The sequence below is a fragment of the Takifugu flavidus genome, chromosome 10, assembly GCF_003711565.1.
Source record: "Takifugu flavidus isolate HTHZ2018 chromosome 10, ASM371156v2, whole genome shotgun sequence".
Lineage (NCBI taxonomy): Eukaryota > Metazoa > Chordata > Actinopteri > Tetraodontiformes > Tetraodontidae > Takifugu > Takifugu flavidus.
Window position 1 is genome coordinate 12322915 of NC_079529.1, and position 10817 is coordinate 12333731.

Sequence of the window (10817 nt, forward strand, 5' to 3'; positions counted from 1 at the left end):
GAGGATGAAGTAGAACACATGCCCTTCTGATGGTAGTTTGTGGAGCCGACATGACGTGGAGGATCCAGTAAAGTCCAGACTGGTGGGACTTGTTGACCAGAAACGGGACGTTCTGACGGATTTTCACCACTTCCTGGTCCAGTTCAGCCAAGTCAGAATCTTGATTTGAATGGTTTCAGGTCTGCTGGGACTGCTGATGTGGGCCTTTTGAAAAGTTCTGAGCCACATTCTGAGGGCAGATGAATGATTCATGCCTGTTGACAGCAGCAGTCGGCTGCTCTTTACTAATGAATGAGGGGCTGTGAAGTGGTGTAAAACCTCGACTCGCTCTCAGACCAACATCAACCTGCAGAGTTCACGCTCGGACGCGCCTCGCTGCTTTTCTGAGCGTTGAGCTTTTCACTGATCAAGCTGGCAACAGTGAAGCGGGAGCCTGAGGACCCACCTTTACACTCACAGCACTTATTTCAGGAGGAATGATCACATCATCCATCTGACAGGGCTCTGCTGGGGGCCAGAGGGGGCAAAGGTTAACACAGACCCCCTCATAGAGAGATTCTGGGCCTTCCAGAGCCTGCTCCTCTGCTGTCCTCCCAAAAACCTCAACACCAGATTGATGGGATGCCAAACTACAGCACACGAGTGAAGGATGTGGAGGTCCTGAGAAGGAGAACAAAGGAGAACTCACTAGAACGGGTTCTCACTTTTCAACTAGCTGTTAATCGTGGATCCAGATGTGGCTCCGTTAGAAATCACACGAAGGCGGATCTATATTTACCCTCCATGTCTGTGCTGCTATGCACAAGTGGCCGTGGTAACCGTGGTAACAGCTGTAACTTCTGAAGCAAACCCATGTCATTAAAGTGCTGTGACCTGTTCTCAGAAGAGCGCTGTCGATTAGACCTTTCATCCCACACACACTTGGCTCACTTTAAAAGCCAATAAAGGCGGCTGCCGGGGATCCCCGCTCGGATCTCTCCTCCGGGCTGAGAGAAGACCTCTGCGATGGTGCAGAACTTCCTGCTTCATGGGAAAAATGACAAACGATCCCACGGTCCAAACAGAACCCTGTGAGCTCCTGCAGGGCCTGATTACAGAGAGCTGAGGTTGTTGAAGCTGATGGGAAGAGTCGGTCTGGGAATCGTGTGGCCGCGGCTCTCCTGGTAAACGCTCTGGACCTGGACCCCCCCCCCGGCACCAGAGCTGTGGGCGCCCACTCGCTACAGAAGCCATTAAGCCTCGGTCTTGATGACAGATGAAGGAATTAGGAGCAGCAGCTCTTGGAGAACAAAATAATGACAAAGTGGCTTCTTCTGAGTCGTTCAGTAACAAGAACCTGGAGCCTCTGAGGGACTCGTTTGCTTCAGTTCCAGCTGCTGAACACTACTGTCTTTGGATGAAGATGATGAGGACAATGAACAAGAGAACAGGTCAAAGGCAGCTGGAAGATGTCTGTTGTTCTTGTGGTCCTGTGAGACTAAGAAGAGACAGCAGAACATCTCCAGAGGAGGACAGGAAAGTCTGTCCTGATTTTGTGCAGCAACCATCAACTTATGCTGCAGCTCCATATTTCATGCTGCTGCTCAGCTTGTCTCAGAAACGCAGCATCTCTGACCCCGACCAGACCTCAGCAGAGGAGCTCTCATTAGAGGAGTCCAGCTTTCCCCTCCGTTATTCTGGGGACGCAGCGACGGGACAACTTTTACTGCATATGAGGGGACAAAGGTCTGATGTGTTTGGTGTTTTGGTGAAATGATCCTGATGTTGCTTTGTCAAAGATGACGTGATCAACAGGTGACTCAGCAGCTCTGTGGCAGCAGACTTCTTCAGTTTAGCCTAGCATCAGCTTTAGCCTAGCATCATCACCTCCAGGGTCACACTGAGGCATGCTGGGAAATGGAGAACAAAACATTTGGGGGTTTATTTCATGAAAGAAATAATTACATTCATGCTTTGATGTTTATTAAAATAAAGGCCAATCAACAGGATGTAGCATAGCATATGCTAATAACGTCAAGTCCTGTTGTTAAACGTGGACCACACTGACATTTTCGAGGATTTTATCCGTTCCAGACTGAAATAAACCTGGAAGCGAGAGCTGAGTGCAGACTTTCTCATTTGGGAATCAGACGGAGCATCAGGAGTGGATGGATGTGAGGAGCTGCCACCTCAAAGTTCACACGGCTGAGGAGAAAGTATAACCCCCCCTCCTCCTCCCCCCACCATCACAGTATCAAACCAGCAGGGTGGAAAATTGCATCTTGTCATTTAATCTAAAAAAAGAAATCTTTGTTTTCACAGTATTAATCTTGTGAGGAGCTTGGTTTAAGATGAAAGCTCAGCAGAATGAAGCCTCCTGCATCTGTATCAGCAATCTGGTGGCACAGATGAATAATGATCAGCTGCCTTTAGTCTCTCTGCATTAACAAATCCCCTGAACCAGCACCTCCAGGTGGGCCACCTTTCCTTTGTGTCTGTCGCTGCCAACCAGTCGCAGTGAGGAAGGACCATGGACCTCCTCACAGGGTCACACTTATAGTCTGCACGTTCTCAGAGCTGAGGCTTCGTGAGAACAAGAACACCGAGGTGCTCAGAGGCCAGATGATGCTGGAGGGATCATCAGGGTCACCGCAGGAGGCACCTGTAGGGAGACGCTGGTGCCGAGACTTCATCCACTACACTGGTTCCACTGGCTCCTCTGGTTCCACTGCTTCCTCTGGTTACCCTGGTCCCACTGCTTCCTCTGGCCCCTCTTCTTTCACTGGCTCCACTGGCTTCCCTGGTTCCACTGGTTCCTCTGGTTCCTCTGGTTCCACTGGCTACCCTGGTTCCCCTGGTTCCACTGGCTCCTCTGGTTCCACTGGTTCCACTGGTTCCTCTGGTTCCACTGGTTCCTCTGGTTACCCTGGTTCCTCTGGTTCCCCTGGTTCCTCTGGCTCCTCTAGTTTCACTGGCTCCTCTGGCTCCTCTGGTTCCACTGGCTCCTCCCAGTTACCCTGGTTCCACTGGTTCCTCTGGCTCCTCTACTTTCACTGGCTCCACTGGCTTCCCTGGTTCCACTGGTTCCTCTGGCTCCTCTGGTTCCTCTGGTTACCCTGGTTCCTCTGGTTCCTCTGATTACCCTGGTTCCCCTGGTTCCACTGGTTCCTCTGGTTCCACTGGTTCCACTGGTTCCCCTGGTTCCCCTGGTTCCTCTGGTTACCCTGGTTCCTCTGGCTCCTCTACTTTCACTGGCTCCACTGGCTCCACTGGCTCCACTGGTTCCACTGGCTCAGAAGTTCTACTCGGCAGATCTCCAGAGCTGACTCACACATAGATGGAGCCTTGTTATTGCTACCTCAGCAGAAGCTTCCACTATGATCCAGGTGCTGCAGTAGATGGTCTGCTCCCTGAGGGAGGACGTCCTGACTGAGCCACGTGTGCGTCTGTAACAAGGTCTTCATCTCTGAACTTCAGCGCTTGTCCTGGTTCCCTCATGTGTGGAGGACTCAGCAGAGCAAAGCTGGCCGTTAGTCATCCCTGCTGCTCCTCTGGAGCCTCATTAAAAGGACCACATTTGATCCAGTCAGAACCGATCGATCACTTTGTACGAGAAGCGTCGCCGACGCGCGTTTAATGGAAATATAAGTCGTTGACAGAGGGAGGCTGTGGTTGAAGATCACACAGACATGATTTTAGCTGCAGAGTTGGGAAAAGAGGGTTAGACTTATTAACCTTTCTGAAATGGCTCATGAGCTGAGTCTTTATTGATGACCTGGGTGAGAAAGTCACAATGATTTCTCCAGGAAGCTGAGACGAAAGGTTAAACTATTCTCATTAATTGCTCTATGAGGTTGCATATCGACAGTTCTTTAAGCCTCCGCCTGCTCAGAGAGGAGGGAAGATAGGAGCAGCATGAAGGTGGCCGTGCCGCCATTTGATGTAGCTCCCGGTTCGGGACAAACCCGTTCTGATAGTGCCAACGGCTCTGAGGAGCTTATGAATAACTCAGAGGGTCGGTGCTGATGACAGCCATCACAGACCTCAGAGAGAGGGGGGGTGGGGGTGGGGGGGGCTTTGTTTTTCAATGAATAAAATCACCAGGGGAACTCACATGGAGAAATTCATTTGCACATAAATGTGTAAGCGTGAGTGCTGGAGACCACAGAAGCTGAGCCTGTCGGCCCGACTCCAGTCAGCCACCTCCATGCGTGCGCTCACACATGCGCACCTGAACCCTGGAGCTGCTTCTGAGCTCATGTGCTTTCATGTTCCTTTTTTAAGGAGAAGAAGAAGGGGGGGGGGAGTCCATTTGGGTTGGAGCCACTTCAGCTCTTTACATGAGCTGTAACCACTTCAGCAAACAAGGATGCAAATAGCATTCAAATGAGGATCGAGTGATCCTGACGTGCTCCAGTGATCAACCACAGGTTCTCTCCCCCTGCTAAGTCATGAGGAACCAGGGAAGGAAACTAGTTTTGGTTGATGTCACAGGGTTTGTCAGCCTCTGAACACCAACCTGGAATCCCCCCCACACAGAGGCTGGAGGTGTTCCACACAGATGGTCTGAAGCTCTGAAATCCCTCCACTTGGCTGTAGGAACCTGGAGCTGTGAAGAGCTTCAGTAATGGATGAGGACACTCGTTCAGGAAGGATGAACTGGGCTCTTCTACTGAGGTGAGGAGCAGGCTTGATGCTAGCGCTAATGCTAGCTGATGTGGTGGTGGAGCTAAGGTGATCAGCACATTGTTGGGAGAGCTTGGGAAGCATTCCAGCCCAGACTGACCAGTCTTCTATGATGGGGTGTCGTACTTCAGGCTGCTGGAGTCACCTGCAGATGTTGAGCAACACTATCGTGTAGATGAACTCCACCAGTGGGAACCCAAAAGTTCTGATACTGGAGGTGAGTGTGGAACCAGGCCTCCAGGAACTCACAAAGCAGCTCAGCTGTCATTCAGAGTCATGAGGTGCCTCCAAAGCTGCACTCAGATCTTTGGAGACCTTCAGAGTAACACTCGTGTTTTAGGTTGCAAGTTGAAAACCCTGGTTCAGTTCCAGTCTGATTCGGTGTGTCTTCCCTCATTCCTCCTTTTTCTTCATGTCCTCCCAGCTATCTTTTCAGCATGTTCCTTTCCAGGAAGGGGGGGGGGGACACTTCAGCTTGTTGTTCTCGCCGTCTTGTGACAGCAACAATGTGAGATGAGAGGAAGTCGTGTTTCTGTTATTCACACTCTCGTTCACTGGAGCAATATTGCTTCTTCAGATGGAGCCCTTGTGTTTATTCCTGCAAGGACACAGGCCCCCTCCACCCCCTCCTCCTCGTCCTCCTCGTCTTCCTCGTCCTTTTTCTCCTCTTCCTCATCTTCATCCTCTTCCTCCTCTTCCTCCTCTTCCTCCTCTTCCTCATCTTCCTCCTCTTCCTCCTTGTCCTCCTCCTCGTTCTTTTTCTCCTCTTCCTCATATCCCTCCTCATCCCCCTCGTCCTCTTTCTCCTCTTCCTCCTCTTCCTCCTCACCCCCCTCATCCCCCTCCTCCTCTTCCTCCTCCTCTTCCTCCTTGTCCTCCTCTTCGTTCTTTTTCTCCTCTTCCTCCTTGTCCTCCTCTTCGTTCTTTTTCTCCTCTTCCTCCTTGTCCTCCTCCTCGTTCTTTTTCTCCTCTTCCTCCTCTTCCTCTTCCCTCTTCCTTATCTTCTTATCTTATCCTCGTCTACTGTGCTCAGTAAAAACTGTGTTGAGGAGGATCATCCCCCCCCCTCCCCCCAGTCTAAACCAAGCTCTCAAGCTAGATGATAAAATGTGTCATCCTTTAAACAACTAACATGAATCAGTCACATGTTTACCTAGGAGAGCGTTTAAAAGTGTTGTTTAGCACATCTCGACTGTACACAGCGTCTCTATACTCTCACTGTTTCTGAGCGCCCAGCTCTGATGGGCTCAGGCTCAACCGGAGGTCCAGGCTGGAGTTGTGTCAGGGGCCAGTTGTGTGACAGAGGCATCCAATCTGTCCAGAAATGTGGCCGTGAAAAGCCAGCAGATGAAAAGCTCTCAGCTGGTGCTGCGCACATGTTGGCCTCACCTGCTTTCACCTCCCCCGCTTCATGTCCCACCAACAACAACACTAAAAGCTTCCACCTGCAGCTCCACATCAAAGCTACGCTACATAATGGCTCATTTAGCCCCATTTTAGAGCCACGGGAAGCCTCACATGCTTTTAGACTTTACAGAGTGTGTGTGTGTGTGTGTGTGTGTGGTGTGTGTGTGTGTGTGTGTGTGTGTGTGTGTGTGTGCGCTTTTTACACTTGCTACATACTGAGTACCAAAATCCAAATTCTACTAGCAAGGTGAAGACATTTTTGGGATTTTTCACTGGTCAGTTGGATGGTTAGGGTTAGAGTAAAGACCTGGACTACACATCATGTCTGTGAAAGTCCTCACAAAGATAGAAGTACAAGGGTGTGTTTCGGTGTGTGTGTGTGTGTGTGTGTGTGTGTGTGTGTGTGTGTGTGTGTGTGTGTGTGTGTGTGTTATTTGGCAGACATGGTGGGAGGTTTTTGGATCCCTTTATGGGGTTTTCATTGCTGAGAGAAAACAATAATTTGTAGTCAATATTAACCAAAGCTCCCTGAAGAGCTCCCGCTCTGGTCTACTCTGGACCACTCTGGTCTACTTTGGACCACTCTGGCCCACTCTGGACCACTCTGGCCTACTCTGGACCACTCTGGTCTACTTTGGCCGTCTCTGGCCCACTCTGGACCACTCTGGTCTACTCTGGCCCACTCTGGTCTACTCTGGTCTACTCTGGTCTACTTTGGACCACTCTGGACCACTCTGGTCTTCTTTGCCGTCTCTGGCCCACTCTGGTCTACTCTGGTCTACTCTGGCCCACTCTGGTCTACTCTGGTCCACTCTGGACCACTCTGGTCTACTCTGGTCCACTCTGGACCACTCTGGTCTACTTTGGACCACTCTGGTCTACTCTGGCTCACTCTGGTCTACTCTGGCCCACTCTGGCCCACTCTGGTCCACTCTGGTCCACTCTGGCCCACTCTGGTCCACTCTGGACCACTCTGGTCTACTCTGGCCATCTCTGGCCCACTCTGGCCCACTCTGGTCTACTCTGGTCTACTCTGGCCCACTCTGGCCCACTCTGGTCTACTCTGGCCATCTCTGGCCCACATGGGGCAGCTGGCTCATTACTGTGTAATCTTAAATAAGCAGCTCCCTCTCAGCACAAATCCAGATCTGCCTTCATGGAGGTGTTCCGTGGTGCTGCCGTTCACCTGAGGCCTTCTTACACAGACGTGACAGATGGTGAACATTAGCGTCTGCTTCCATCTCATCAACACGAGCTCTTTGGAAGGTCTAGTACTGGATTACTGATCAATCATCCTCTAATCAATTAACCAGCAGCTATGGAGCAGCGGACACACAGACTGTGCTGGGACCTAAAGACGTCTCAACCTCAGTGGTAACGCGTCACCTTCATCTCAGCCTCCTCCTCTTCATTCCTGCCCAGAACCTCCGAAACACATACCTGGGATCAGACCTGCATCATTTAATGGAAATATAAACGTGACTCTTTTGGCCCACATCCACTGTTCTCCATCAGACACACACACACACACACACACACACTCACACATCCACACACACACACACACACACGCTCAGAAATCCAACCAGCAGCTTGTGTATGTTCTCTCACAGCACCAGAGTTCACTCGTTTTCATACATATGCTAAAATTCTTGATCTCTGCCTTTTCAACATCTTTATTTTCCACATCTTTCTGCGCGGTTGGAGGAGAAAAGCAACATTTCTGTGTTTGTTTTTCAAAAGGAATGACCCAGTGATTGAAGCTGAATAAAACAGCGAGCCGTCGGTGTTTCATCTCAGCTCTGCAGCCAATCACAGGCTGGTATCTGCCCAGTGAAGGTCTGTGACCTCCTGACCTTCAGCTGGCAGAACTAAAGCTGGAAGATCAATATGGGAGGTGAGTGGCCTGCAGGCCTGGCAGAAATGCCCAGAGGCCCAAACGCATCAGCAAATCCCGTCGATGGGAAACATCTGAGCTGATGAGGAGCGAGTTCAAACAGCGGAGCGTGATTATGTTCCTGGAGACGCAGCATCGCGTATTCATGAGAGACAACGTGGACACGCAGGCGTCCCCCCCACCTCTGACGGGCTGAGGAGGGAGGAGAGGAGCTCGGTCGTAACCTTCACCTCTGAGGGGTGGGGGCAGGAGGAGGAGGATCAGCGCTACCCACTCTACATGTGAATGGAAAAGGAATTTTTGACCTCTTATTTTCATGCTAGCATAGGCAGAGCGTGTCTCTGCACGTGCACGGGGCACACGTGCACGCTCCTTACAGTTAGTCCAACAGTGAGCTGATTTATCATCATCTGTTCGCGTGACTTCTTTCTTTGTTGCGTTGAATCCGGAAGGGGAGGTGATGGCGAAGCAAGTTTAGTCAGTTTCCTCACAGGGGACGGCGCTCCGAAGGCTGCGGCCGTGAAGGAGCGCGTCCTCCACGTGTCTCACAGGGAATTACGGAGCGAGAGCAGCTTCTGGAATGAGAATGCCAGAGCAGGTTAAGGCTGCCGCCCAGGGCCTGGGCTGCATTCTGCTCAGAGACGCAGCCGTTACACCTGGGAGTTGATCCGGTAGCCCTCCTACAGAGGCTGCTCCTGGGAGCAGGTTTCTCTCAGGTCCAGGATGAAGGTCCGGAAAAAAAGAGCCAAAAAGGCAAATGGGCCGAGTCTTCGGCATTCTGCAGCCAAGGTCTCAGACTGTGAGAAGCTTCTCAAGAAAGGCTCCATTAGATCAGCAGCTTCTGAGGAAACTGTGGTTTGAATGCTGTCTGAGGACCCAAAGATCTGGGTCAGAACCAGCAGCAGCCAGACCAACCCGGTCATGGGTTCGAGCTTCCTGAGAAACAGCTGCAGCCAGGCCGGCTCCTCCATCACAACCTTCTCTACTGGCTCCCTGAAACGTAGCCACAAATGAATCCCTTTATTTGCCAGAGGAACCGGGCCATCCCAGAGGTGACTGCCTCTTGCCTCCTCCATTGTTGAACTCCCACTAAATCATCAGCCATTTTTTCTCATTTTGTACACGCACGCACTCACACGTGCACAGACGTGCACACACACAGCACCAGACATGTTTGTTAGTAGCAGTAGACACTAGATGTTTGTTAAATTGAGTTTTATTGATCAGAAGTGAGTGGACTTAGTTGAATAAACACTATTCTACATTATAGAGCTGCTCCTCCATGAACGGCCTCCATCCACCCCGTTTCCTCCTGCAGTCCGACGCTCCTCACATTCCACCTGTGCATGATCCAGACCAGCGAGAGCACAAAGGTCCAGGAGAGGCTACAAAGAACCGGTGACAATTAATCTGACGCAGGGTTGAAGAGGTGGAGACGTGTTGCTGTTGGAGGCTGAAGAAAAACCATCACAGAGCCACAATTTCAGGCCCATTGCTTCCAATCGCTTGGCAAAAAGGCTGTAAGCTGTATGAGTGACACAGAGGATGTCGACTGTGTGTGCGCTGTAAAGTGTGAGAGGCAGATGATTGAGAATGATGAGAGGCAGGACATGGTGTTTTGCTGAATGGAACAGGGTGTTCCAGTGTGAGAGTGCAGGGCTGAGCAGATGTAATCAGCTCGTGTGGATGCAGAGGTAATAACTCCACAGGGGCAAAAGCTGAAGAAGTGCATCTATCTCTGTCACCAAGCTGCAGAGCAATCAGGAAAAGCCTCCGCCAACTGATAAAGAAGCAGCAGTTTAGAGTTCATGCCCAGGATGTGGATCGCCCGCACGGGACAAAGGAAAGGTCCCTGTTTTATGAGAAGGATGAGACCAGACCCAGCAGAAAGATAAATAAATAAATGAAACTGTGTGAAGAGGAGCGTGAGCATCAGGAGGACCCAGTCCTGGACCCAGTCCTGGACTCCAGGATCGGGTCAGCAGCACTGACCTGGATGGTCGCAGGACGCTGTTGCTATGGTACCATTCCATGTTTAGAGCTGTGCACTGTTTCCTGGATGTGGACGGAGAGGGTGGGGGTTGCCATGGGTACCAGGTACTGTGGTGACGAACTAGCTTGGGTAAATATGTAATTCTCCATTTAATCTAAACTGCTGTGGTTCTTCTATGTCAGGGTCACGGTTGGAGACGCTGAATTATGCGCCTGCGGCAGGACCCGTCAGGACCGTCGTCTGTCCACCGTCCCACAGCGACGTCCCTCTTCTTCACCTGCAGCATAAACCTGGCGTCACCCATCATAGTGTTGGAGGAGAGGCTGGTGTGGCTGAACTCTGCCCAAAGGGTCTCCTCAACCACTGAGCCACCAGAATTCATATTCTGGCTGTGGGGTTCTGGGAGGGGGGGGTCACCTTAACCTGCTTTCATGGTGGACGAAGCTGCCAGAGAGAACTGAGCTTCACGGTTGGAGGGATGAGCTGCAGGTGCCCCAGGACCTGCTCCATCCTGGGGCCTCCTCAGCAGGCTCAGCTCAGGATAGCTGAGATGATGAGGCGCGTTTAGGAAGAGCAGGGCTCTTCTGCCAACTCTAGACTAGGACACCGGCCTCCATGCTGCAGAAGGTTGAGGATGGTTCCTTTGAACCTCTCCTCATGTCTCTGTCCTCTCTAGACTTGAGCTGGGTCTCTACAGGTGTGCCTGACCTCTGACCCCCTCACCTTTAGTCTAGCGTGCTCCGTATAACGACAGCAGCTGCCGGTCTGAAGTATGTTCTTCTCCCCATACCGGTCTGGTCCTGCTCCAGGTTTCTTCCTCTTGAAGGTGCTATTGCTCTCTACTATAAAGCTGTC